The sequence below is a fragment of the Rhineura floridana genome, chromosome 2, assembly GCF_030035675.1.
Source record: "Rhineura floridana isolate rRhiFlo1 chromosome 2, rRhiFlo1.hap2, whole genome shotgun sequence".
NCBI lineage: Eukaryota > Metazoa > Chordata > Lepidosauria > Squamata > Rhineuridae > Rhineura > Rhineura floridana.
This window is the reverse complement of record NC_084481.1, coordinates 144646416-144658994: the sequence shown is the minus strand read 5'-3', so window position 1 is coordinate 144658994 and position 12579 is coordinate 144646416. Positions and strand designations below refer to the sequence as shown.

At 40.6% G+C, this 12579-nt stretch overlaps 1 protein-coding gene across 10 annotated transcripts in view; it reads right to left on the bottom strand.

Moving 5' to 3' along the window:
* CD44 (CD44 molecule (Indian blood group)) overlaps positions 1 to 12579 on the bottom strand; it is a 132595-nt gene that overhangs the window by 118370 nt on the left and 1646 nt on the right. The gene's annotated exons all lie outside the window — the stretch shown is intronic.

The following is a 12579-nucleotide window of genomic DNA, read 5'->3' as shown; positions in this document are numbered from 1 at the left end:
CCCAACACATAGGGCAGGGTACACCCTCAACTTGGTTTTTGCTCCAGATGGAGGAAAGGGGGTCTGGAGATATGGTGGGGTGGATGTCACCCCGTTGTCACGGTCAGATCACTTCCTGGTGAAGTGTAGGCTTATGGCTCCAATCCTTCCCTGCAGGGGTGGTGGACAGATTAAGATGGTCCGCCCCTGGAGCCTAATGGAACCACAGGATTCCTGCCAGCCTCTGTAGCAATCTTGATGCCCCATCCACATCTACTGTAGTCCCAATGAGGTGTCCACTGCAATGTCTGCTGCAACTTCTTGGGAACAGTTTCAGTTGATGTAGCCTGATGACGTGAACAAGGTGCTTGCGATGATGCAGCCAGCAACATGTCTTCTCGAACGTTGCCCTTCTTGGCTTATTAAAGCATGCCGAGGGGGTCTGACCAAGTGGATCCAGGGTGTGGTCAATGCATCATTGCAGGAGGGAGTGATTCCAGCCGCCTTGAAAGAGGCGGTGATTCGACCATTCCTGAAAATGCCCACCCTGGACACATTGGTTTGTGACAACTACTGACTGGTTGCAAATACCCTCCTTTTTAGGGAAGGCGATTGAGAGGGTTGTGACGCAGCAATTGCAAGTACTCTTGGATGAAACAGATTATCTTAACCCATCCCAGTCTGGGTTCAGGCCTGGTTAGGGGACTGCATTGGCCTTGGTTGCCCTGATGGATGACCTTCATCGGGAGAAGGACAGGGGGAGTGTGACCCTGTTATTCTTACTTGATCTTGACCAAAAGTGGCTTTTGATACCATTGACCATGGTATCCTTCTGGGCCAACTTGGTGAGATGGGTATTGGAGGCACTGTTTTACAGTGGTTCTGATCCTATCTCCAGGGTCGCTCTCAGAGAATAGCATTGGGTAACTGTCTTTCTGCCCCCTGGCAGTTGTGCTGTGGGGTGCCGCAGGGTACCATCTTGTCCCCCATGCTGTTTAACATCTATATGAAGCCCTTGGGAGCAGACATCGGGAGATTTGGGGTGAGGTGTCAGCAGTATGCTGATGATATCCAGCTCTATTTCTCCGTAACATCTGAATCAGGAGAGGCTGAGCAAGCCCTGGACCGGTGCCTGGACTTGATGGTGGGCTGGATGAGGGCCAATAAACTGACTTTGAATCCTAGCAAGATCAGTGGTTCCTGAGTTCAGATAATTGGGGTCGTACTCCCTTTGAAAGATCAGGTCCGTAGTCTGGGGGTGCTCCTGGATCCATCTTTGTTGCTAGAGGCCCAGGTGACCTCCGTGGCTAGAAGTGCCTTTTATCAGCTTCGGCTGGTAAGACAGCTGTGGCTGTTTCTGGACTGGGATAGCCTGACCACTGTTGTCCACGCAGTGGTAACTTCCAGGCTGGATTACTGTAATGCACTCTATGTGGGGCTGCCCTTGAGGTTGGTCTGGAAGCTGCAGCTGGTGCAAAATGCAGTGGCGAGACTGCTCACTGGGGCAGGGTATCGCCAACATGTCACTCCGCTGCTGAAATAATTGCACTGGCTGCCCATTTGCTACCAGGCCAAGTTCAAGGTTTTAGTTTTGGTGTACAAAGTCCTATACAGCTCGGGACCAGGATACCTGAAAGACCGTCTTACCTCTTATATACCCAGTCGATCACTGCGCTCTGCAGGTGAGGGCCTCCTGCAAATACCATGTTATCAGGAGGTTCATTCTGCACAACATAGGAAACAGACCTTTAGTGTGGCGGCACCTACCCTGTGGAATTTCCTCCCCTTAGGCAGGCTCTCTGCTATCTTTTCGGCGCCTTTTGCAGACTTTCTTCTTTCAACAAGCCTTTTAAGTTGAGACCTATTCCAGTCTGTGTCTGTGTTAGAATTGCTTGCTAATATGTTTTTTTAATGTTTTAACCCCTTTAAAAAGATGTTTTAAAGCTTTTTTAAAAAAATGTTTTTAACGTTTTGTTTTAATGTATTTTAAAGTCTTTTTTTATGTTTTAAAGTTTTCTGTTTGCCGCCTGGGCTCCTGCTGGGAGGAAGGGTGGGATATAAATCAAATAATAAACAAATAAATTATACCGTTAAGCCTATCTGTGTGGGTAGTGCTATCACTTTTAGCCAACAGTATTATATGTACAACTGGGAATAAATCCCATTAAATTCAATGGGCATTACTTCTGAATAGGAATGCAGAAGATTGCAGTGTTAGATCTTGCAGCTCACCATTTGTGATTGATCCGCAGATCAGTTTTATTTGAAGTGTTTATGTAATTATTGAAGTTTCCCAAGAATGAGCATAATCCAGCTAATGTTCAGCACTTTTAAGTCTAACTGATTTCAGTGGGAGATAGTGAACCAGATGCTTAACATTCCCACCAAAATCAAGGTCACCCCAAAGAGCTTATTTTTGGCAGCATAATTCCCTATCTAGTTAATAATTTTTAAAACAAAGATAACATGATGCACAAAATAAGCAGGTAACAGCTACATTATCATCATCCAGAGCACATGAAAACTATTTTTTGCTTTTAACATTTTTGGAGAAAATGTTCACTTGCATGTATCTGTCAACAATGTGTGTGTGCCGATGAAGGCTTCAGTAGGAAAAAGAGAGATGTAAACTGCTCATTCATTTAATGCAGTTCAAATTTGCTGAAATGTCAGTTTGATAAAGAAAATCCTTTAAGGCACCCTCTTTCTCTTTTTTCTTCTCTGAACTTTCCAGACCTCTTGTTCTACATCATTTAAATCACATCCAAACATCCTATTCATGCTGTGGGTGGGGTCATCAAAAGCAGGAGCAGGAAAATCACAGCCAACTGCTACTGATGTTACAGCAGACGCAACACGACAGGAGAAACTTTGTGGTTTAAAGATGAGGGAACTGACAAGATGTCAGGTTTGGCATTTGCCGCTTTGCAACTGGGATTATATCTGCAGCATCAACTGTCAAATATATATTGTTTACCATGCTTTTATAGCCCAGTGAAAGTTTGTCTGAAATGTATAATGAAACCACAATAAAAAGGTTGAGTGAGATTCCACAGGTGAACTGAAATTAGAAAAGTTGTAACTCTGAAGGTCAGGATTTTGGTTAAGGGCATTTCAAGATTGCATGAAACATGAATTTCATACACTGAAAACTTTTCTGCTCTTGAACATTTCTAGCACATACATATAGATTATTATGTGTGCTGACTATGCTATTCTACAGTTGTGGCTTTCTACTTGTATTCATTCATATAATATAACAAATACATATGTTTTATGACGTATGACAAATTATAATATACATGAAGACTTTATACTTTAATGAACTTAAATGAATTCCAAGCAGCAAATGTGTGATGCTTAAAGCAGTTTAAGACTGCTGTTGAGATTCCATATTCTGAAGAAGCTGTAATCCTCTAGGTTGCTAACAGCAAGTGGTTATGCAGTGCAATGCACCTTGAACTTTCCAGATAACCAAGCAATCCATGTCTTCGCCATGAGGCTAGTAGAATGCCATACAATGATGGCTGCCAAAAACAAAAAAAGATGTATAGTGGAAAAAATGACTGTGTCAAAATCCACTCTGTGGATTGTGAGGTTTCCCACAGTCCCACCTGTAGCACTACACTGTGAGTGTATAAATAATTTGGATGAGGGCAAATAAACTGAAACATAATACAGATAAAGAGGAAGTACTGTTGTGTGGGAAGACTTTCTATCTGGATGGAGGTTTTCAACCTGTTGTGGATGAAGTTGCACTCCCACTGAAGAATCAGATACACAGGTTATTTTTCTGAACCTGGTGCTATCTACAGAGGTAAGTAAAGCTGGAAGCCAGAAATGCCTTTGACTATTTTAAGCTTCAGTCCTATCTGGAGGTCATGTTCAGACTTGACTATTAATGCTCTATATGGGGATGCTTTTAAAGTTTAGAAATTCCCATTGGTAGAAAAAGTGGCCGCCACAATACTAGTAGGAGTAAGATGAATCAGTCATTACATCAGAGGTAGCCAACGTGGTCCCCTCCAGGTGTTGTTGGACTACAACTTCCATCATTCCTAACCTGTCTGGGGCTGATGGGAGTTGGAATCTTACAACATCTAGAAGGCAGCATGGTGACTATCCCTGTGACTATTACACCAATCCTTCATCACATGCATTGGTTACCCATTTGTTTTCAGGCTCACTTTAAGATGTTGGCTTTTACATTAAAGCTCTAAGTGGTATAGGACCAGGATATCTGAAGAACTATCTACACCCATATAAACCTGCTTGAACCTTAAGGTTAGCCTCAGAGGCTCTGTTCTCTGGTCTGCCAGGAAAAAAAATAGGTTGATGGCCACCAAGGCAGAGCATGTTTGGTAGTGTCCCTGAATCTTTGGAACTCTTCCCTCCCACTCACTCCATCAGTTACAGGGCCCTTCTTTAATTGCTTTTAAATGAGCTCTAAAAGCTCATTTGTTTCATTTCTCTGATTAATTTTCATTCCTTTTAATGTTGAAGTCTCTCTGGATTCTTATGCTGAAGCCTCCCTGATTTGATCTAGCTCATGCTGGACTTTTTTTATTTGATCTATCTCATGATGTTGTTGTTTAGCTGGTGTAAAGTTTTAATTAATTTGCATTTTCTATTTTTATTGTAATTTATTTTTAGTTTATTGGTGAAAGCCACCTTGTTAGGACAAAAGTGGGACATAAATATTTTAAATGAATCAATACATTTAAAGTTTCTCAGGGGTAAAATCAAGTACTTTCCCCCTTGGGATGTCCCCACACAATCTGTGAAGTCGACCACATATTTTGTGCTTGCTGGATGCATGCAAACAATGTGGACCGGTGAGGACTAGCACAAACTGAATGCCTTCCTATTTTAACCTGTGGACATTTACAAGGCCAGGGCCTTTGACACCCAAGATAAATCTTTTTAGGACTCGCCCTACTTCTGTGACTGTAAGTTGTTTTAATTGTTTTTTAAATTGTTATAACCTGCTCTATGACCTGCTGGTAGGGATGGGCAAGAAATTCAATTCAGTTTGCATTTCAAGCCAAATATATCAAATTTGCACTTTCCAACACAATATGAGAACTGAAACACAGCCATTCTTCGAAATTTGCACTTATTTGAATTTTGTAATGCAGTTCGCCAACCAAACCATGTTTACAAAAATGCACATGTTAAGGGGAAGTGTGCATAAAATATATGAGTGAATATAACATGCAAACATGCATTACAGTGCCTTGCAAATGTAATCAGACCCCTGACCAATGCTCTCAAATTAAATGTAAATATACTGCCTTCAAGTCAATTCCGACTTATGGCGACCCTATGAATACGGTTTTCATGAGGCTGAGAGGCAGTGACTGGCCCAAGGTCACCCAGTGAGCTTCATGGCTATGTGGGGATTCAAACCCTGGTCTCTCAGGTCATAGTTCAACACCTTAACCACTACACCACACTGGCTTGCTCTCATATTACTGATGGTACATTGTAATTTCGTTCTGTACAATATTTTATATTGAAACACAAACTCAAAATCAATTATTGTGACATTGGTTTTATGTTGGGAAATGTTTGTAAGAAACAAAAAAACAAATGTTGCTTGCATAAGTATTTAACCCCCACACATTATATTTGGTAAAGCCACCTTTCACTGAAATAACAGCTTTAAGTCTTTGGGGATAGGCTTTACACACAGTGTCTGAGGGATTTAGGTCCATTCGCTCCAAGTTGTTCAGGTTGGTTGGACATCACTGGTGGACTGCAATTTTCAAAAAACGCCACGGAACTGAGATCAGGACTTGACTAGGCCACTGTAGGACATTCACCTTTTTGTTCTTGAGCCACTCCAGTGTTGCTTTGGCCTTATGCTTGGGATCATTGTCCTGCTGAAAAGGGAATTTCCTCCCAAGCTTCAGTTTTTTTAGTGGACTGAAGCAGGCTCTCTTGTAGTATTTCCCTGAATTTTGCTCCATCCATTCTTCCTTCAATTTTAACAAAATGCCCAGTCCCTGTGAAGCATCCCCAAAGCATGATGCTGCCACCACCACATTTCACTGTAGGGATGGTGTGTCTTGAGGCATGGGCAGTGTTTGGTTTGCGCTACACATAGCACTTTGAGCTTTGGTCAAAAAACTCTATCTTGGTCTCATCTGACCACAAAACTTTTCCCACATCACAACTGCGGCACTCTCATGCTTTCTGGCAAACTCCGGACATGCATTCAGATGGTACTTTCTGAGTAACCATTTGTTTTTTGCCACCCTTCCATACAGGCCAGTGTTATTCAAAGCTCTTGATATGGTTGATTGGTGCACTATTACTCCACTCCCAGCCACTGAACTCTGTAGCTCCTTCAAAGTGATGGTTGGCCTCTCTGCGGCTTTTCTCACAAGTCTCCTCCCTGTTCCAAGCCCTGAGTTTTAAGAGACAGCCTTTTCTTGGCAGTGCCTGGGTGGTGTGATGCAGCTTCCAGTTCCTGATTATTGAACCAACTGTGGTCACTGGGATATCTAAACACTTGGATATGATTTTGTACCCTTTTCCTAATCTATGCATTTGTATTACATTATCTTTCACTTCTGTAGAATGCTCTTTGGTCTTCATTTTCCTTCAGATCCACAGCCTGATCAATGATCCTTCAACAGTGAGTTTTTTATGCTGGCAATGTGACAGCAACTTTAATGGTTCCCAGGTGCAGGCCAATGGTAAGGTGATTGTGTCCTCCATAGGGCAATTTCTTTCATCTATAATCTGGGAGCTTCCACAGCCCAGGGGTTGAATACTTATGCAAGCAACATGTTTCAGTTTTTTATGTTTCTTATAAACATTTCAAACATTTCCCAACATAAAACCAATGTCACTTTACAATAATTGATTTTGAGTTTCAGTGTTAAAAAAAAATATCATACAGAACAAAATTACAATGTACCATTTGAAATTCAGTAATCTGAGAGCATTGGTTAGGGGGTCTGATTACTTTTGCAAGGCACTGTATGTGATGAGAAATGTCTTGAAAAATGTGTACGTTAGTCAAAACTGCCTACAAAATGTGTGTATTACGAGACATTCGCACTAAAATGTTTAAGAATTTTCATCAGTATTTGGAGGGGGAAATCACAAATTGCTTCAAAAATGTGGAGAATGAATTTAAGATTGGAAAAATGAGAAACTGAGACAATTGAAACTGATAGATCTTTCTGGTGAAGCGTTTATAACAACAACGGAAGGTGATTACAAATGCCACTGCTGGGGAAAAATGTTTTGACTGATTCAGATATCTCCTTTAATGGCTTTTGATTGTTTACCATCCTCTATAGGAAGCATTTGAAACCACCAGATCTATTTAGTGCAGTTGCTATTCAACTTTTAAACTTTTCATGCCAAATATTTGTTTCTTGTTTTTGAATACCTGATTGATCAGAAGAACTGGTGCTTTTTGTGTTTGCAGATTAGACATTAAAATAGACAGAGAGCTATGAGCCATATTGAACTACTGCAAACTTTGCACCCTGTTTAAGGAAAAATGGGTGGAACAGGAAACAGGACACGTTTCTTAATTATCTTCCTTATGAAATTATACCTCACAGTACAAAAGTATTCAAATTCAGTTATGACAATGCATAAACTGCCTATTGACATCAGGCAGTTGTATTCACTCCGTTCCTCTCAGAGCCTGCTTTAAATCTTGGAGCCTGCTTTTTGTTTAGGCGAGCCAATCCAGACACAAAGATGTTGATGTGTTTTAATTTTTGTAGTTGCTTGCTATTTTAAGTGCTTTAAAAATGTTTTAGTTACCTGTTTTTAATTGTTTTATTAATTTTTTTTTGTAAACCACTTACAGGGTTTTTTTTTACAATCAAGTGGCATATAAATTTTGTTAGATAAAATAAAGAAGCCAATTCCCATTAACTCTTTGCAGAATCCTGAAACTAGATTTCAGCTCAGATTATAAATCTTAAAAAATTTGCTTTATTTAGGTTCTGGATATATCCTGTGGCCAATCAAAATGTCAAAAACAAAGTTGAAAACAGTGGAAATGAAAAGGTCTTAACAAAAAATAAAATCCTGAAATGTTGCAGAATCTTTTTCTCATTGAGATCTATCTTTCCTACATATCCTTCCCTCTGGTTTGCCAATTTCTCTGAAGTTTGTTATTTAATCCCTGACAGGTAGCAAGTCTAGCCTGTTGTTATCATTTCCCAATAAGAACTGCTGCTTCCACGTTTTGATTTCTTTGCTGCAACCATCTTCTCATTAAAAGAAAAAAAGGGGTGAGTTTTAATGAGGAAATGATTTGAAATATCTGAGGCTTTTACTTCTGAAAAAGGCATTTTTCATTTCCACTGTTTTCAACTTTTGTGACATGATGATCCACATGGCACACTGAGAAATGAAGAGTGCTAAAGTTTTCAAAGTTGCAGCCTGACTTTAAAAAAGATGTTTAATTTGAATTGTTTTAACCATAATTTTAATAAATTATGTATAATTCCATAGGGAGGATAATTATGAAATCTATCCTATTTCTTATTTTATGCCTTTTCCTCACTACACAGGGTACAAATGGCACTCACACTGAACATAGGAACATAAGGAGATGCCTTACACTAAGTCAAACATCTAGTTCAGTTTTGTCTACACTGATAGGCAGCATCTCTCCAGGGTTTCAGGCAGGAGTCTCTCCCAGCCCTACAAGGAGATGCCAAGGATTGAACCTGGGACCTTTTGCATACAAGGAAAGTCAGAAAATCAATAAGAAATAATATTTGCAGCAGCTCATTATGACATTAATCTCTAGCTATTTGATAGCTTTAATGTGATAATTGTAGCATAAATATCCTGCATATATTTTAATTAATTAATGATTAACTCATTAACTTAATGAGTTGGTTCAAATGGTAAACAAAATATTAAAAATGATCCTTAAATAGTTTCATTCTCCCTCCTCCAACAAGTTAACTTTCTGTTTTCCTGCTAGTCTCATGTTCGGTAAATACAATACCCTCAGTTTGTCAATTCTTTAAACCCTGCCTTCTCAAAATTGTCTTACCATGTCATCACCCTTCACAGTATTCATCACCATCATTCTGTTCCTTCGTATTTAAATGGGAGTGAGAAGCAATGGAACAGAGCAGTGGAGCCACCACATCTGAAGCCCTGCTACTTGAAGAGAGGGGAGTCCCTGCCTTCTTGTTTGCTGAGCCAGCTCTGGGCTCATACAGCCGAGGGGTCTGGATCCAGCCTCTCTCAGGGAATGGAGTAGCTTTGGATCCAATGGACCCATGACTGGCTCTGCTCTACCTGCACCCCTGTAAAACCTCATTTTGGAACCTTACACTGGGTACCACATGTGGGAACACTGCCAGCAATAGCAGCTTGACCACCCATGACTATGGTGGAGATACCAGAGACCTCTGCAGACCTCCACTTATTCCTAATGTCAGCCCCCTCCAGCAGTGCTGATCAAGGTATTAAGATTGTGCTGTAAATATCTGATATTCAGTCTTTCATTCACTACTCCTATTTCCTCTCTTTCATTCAATCTCTTAAGCAGATCCAGGAATCCACAATTGCAGCTGTAATGATCTCACACTTAGATTGCATTCTTACTGTACTCTCATTCATATTGCTCAGATTATTTCCTATGCATATGGATTTTAGCTCTGTCCGTTGTGGAAATCTGAACACAACTGGGATGCTCTGCAGTGTCAGGTCAAGACATCATCATATATTAGAGGCATCCCCCACTCCCAGTGTGCTGCAAGCTTTTCAGCCTTAGCTAGAGGCACCTCCCACACTGAAGATGAGGCTCCCAACCCTACCAAAAGTAGTGTTTGGCTCAAATAACCCCATGGCTGATCTCTTTGACTGTGAAGACGTGGGTATCCTATCAACTGCTCTCAGCAACATGTATGTATATATTTTAGCTGTTTAAGTGCCACCAAGTTCTCAGGGTGGCTTATAGCAAGAACAAAAGTAAATTTTACAAAAAAGCAAGCCAACAATAAAACATATAAAAGCAGAACAACAACAGCCAAACACATTTAAAGCCCTCTTGGGGAAATATTAATGTCTTTGCCTGGCACCAAAATGGCATTGAGGTAAGCACCAGGGTTTCTTTCTGGGAAAAGCATTCCACAACCAGGCTACCACCACTGAGGCTACCCTTTCCCCAGTAGCTACCCACCATAGCTCACTTGGTGGGCACACCAAAAGAAAGATGAGAAGAAGATCTAAAGGTCAGTGTGTACATGTGGAGAAAGCTAGTCCTTTAGGTGCCTTGGTCCCAAAACCATGAAAGGCTTTAAAGGTCAAAACCAGGACTCTGAATTGGGTCCAGAAACAGACATGTGAGAGTCCAAAGGAAAACATGTACTTGACAATGTGTGGTTTTGTTAAGTTCTGGCTCAAGCAAATTATTCAATAAACCTAATCATCTTAGCCCTTTTGGGAAATGATCAAAATAACAGAGCACATGAAATTACACTAGCATGAAGAAAGGCTGTTCAAGTGTGTTTATTCACTACTAGTATGAAGAAAGAACATACTATATGAAATACGTTTTGTTCAGCAGGCAGAAAACCATAATCCCATTTAAAACAGCAGACAGAATCCCATTCTCTTCTATAGTTAACGTTTCTGATTTCATTACCTCACCTTACATAAATTAGACCCTTCAGCCTAAGGATGCTTACTTTTTCTGTGTCCCTTGCTATTTCTTGGCACTCCTGGGTCTCCCATTACCAGACCCTAGAGATATTTGGATACACCCAAATAAATGAGAATGTTTTTCAAATTTCAATGCACTAAGTGATAGGAGAGAGGAGGCATTAGGCACAATCTATACCCTCCCAGTAACGGCATGACTGTTTCCATTCGGCTTTTCACAATGTTTGAAAGAAGGGAATCAAACAGGCAGAGCCAGCCACAGGGTTGCTAGCAATACCTCATTGCAGGGCAATACTGATATAGGAAGTAATGATGTCACTTGCTCTGCATATGTGATTAGGTTCCTTCAAAAGTTTCCAGGAATAGTGTTAGAGCAGATATGCTGCAGCAACTCCCAGACAACTGCTGATAACATACAAACTTATCAGAAAGGATCTAGATTAAATAGCTTGCACTATTGAAGATTCAACATCTGCCCCAGGCTGAATGCACAATTTGAATGAGAGGCAATATGAACTAGTAGACTTTGACTGCTGGGAACTGGAAGATCTGGGTTTAAATTACTTGCCTGGATGGCTTTGTGCAATCTGCTGTCTCTGAGGGTACTTCCAGACTATCAATATTTTCAGGTGGGATTCAATCACATACAAGCAAATTCAAGTGATTATAATTTATAGGGAGGTCTTGCACAACAAGCAAACACTGGACTTTTTGTGATGAAAATGATAGGGAAATGCAGTAGAAAGTGTGGGATTACACTTGCTTTGATGCAAAGCCATCTAACTTCCCCACAAACAAATCATAATGACTGCTCATTAAATTTCCAACGTCATCTAATCTCCCTGCAAACAAATCAGGATGACTGCTCAGTAAACAGGCCGCCTGGAAGCACCCTTAGCCTCAGCATAATGAAAATAATAGTATCCTACATCACATAGCTATTTTAAGGGAAAGAGTCACAGCTTTGCATCTCCACGTGGAGCTGGGGAATAAAAGAGTCACTGTCAGTAGACAATACTGTCCATACTAGGTGGACAAATGGTCTGAATGAGTATAAAGTATAAAGGCAGCTTCCTAGTTTCCTAAGAAGATTTTATACCTTATTTGCCACACCTTAATCTTGCTCCTATTTCACAGAGATCATGGCAGCGTACATGAGGTTATCCAACAAGAATCTGGCAAGGAACAGCTTAAAATAAAAGAAAGTGATGAGCCTAAGGACACCCAGTAGGCTTTATGGCTGAGCAGGCATTTTCACTCATGTCTTTATGGACTTCTGTGGACTAGAATTCTCTATCATACTACACTCGCTATCATAAAAGGAACAGAAACACTAAAGAACAATACCATCTATTTCTGTAGAAATGTCTGTCTTTAGATGTACTGAGGTGGGAGACTGTTGCTGCTGCTGTTGTTTTAAGAGAGCTGGAAATGGTTTGAGAGAGACATCATGTCCCATGAATTGCTTGCACGTGCTCCCTCCCTGCCACCCTACATGAGTTTTGCAGGATTTTGAAACAAAACAAAGGCCTGCAAAGCTATTTACTAGAGGCAGTAGTGGGATGGATGTGCACACCATAAGCAGCAACCCTTTATTCAAGTAATCTTCTCCCTCAAAAAGCTATTGTCTGCCTCCAGCTCTGGGAGCTGGTGGTAGAGAACAAAGTGCCATTGCAAAGCCATTTGTCACTATAAAGCTTGCCTGGAATGTACTGCATACCAACTGAAATATACTGTAGCCATAACCTAATACCTTGTTAAACCCTCAAAGAAACTTTCCTGCAAGACATACATGAAGCATGACATGTTTTTTCCTAACCACAATGAGGACTAGATTATATGGGAGAGGGAGAATCTTCTTTCTTCCAAGAAAAATGCAATGCAACCCAGAGTAATTGCAGGCTGTGCTTATTTGTAAAAGATTTGGCAGTTCAT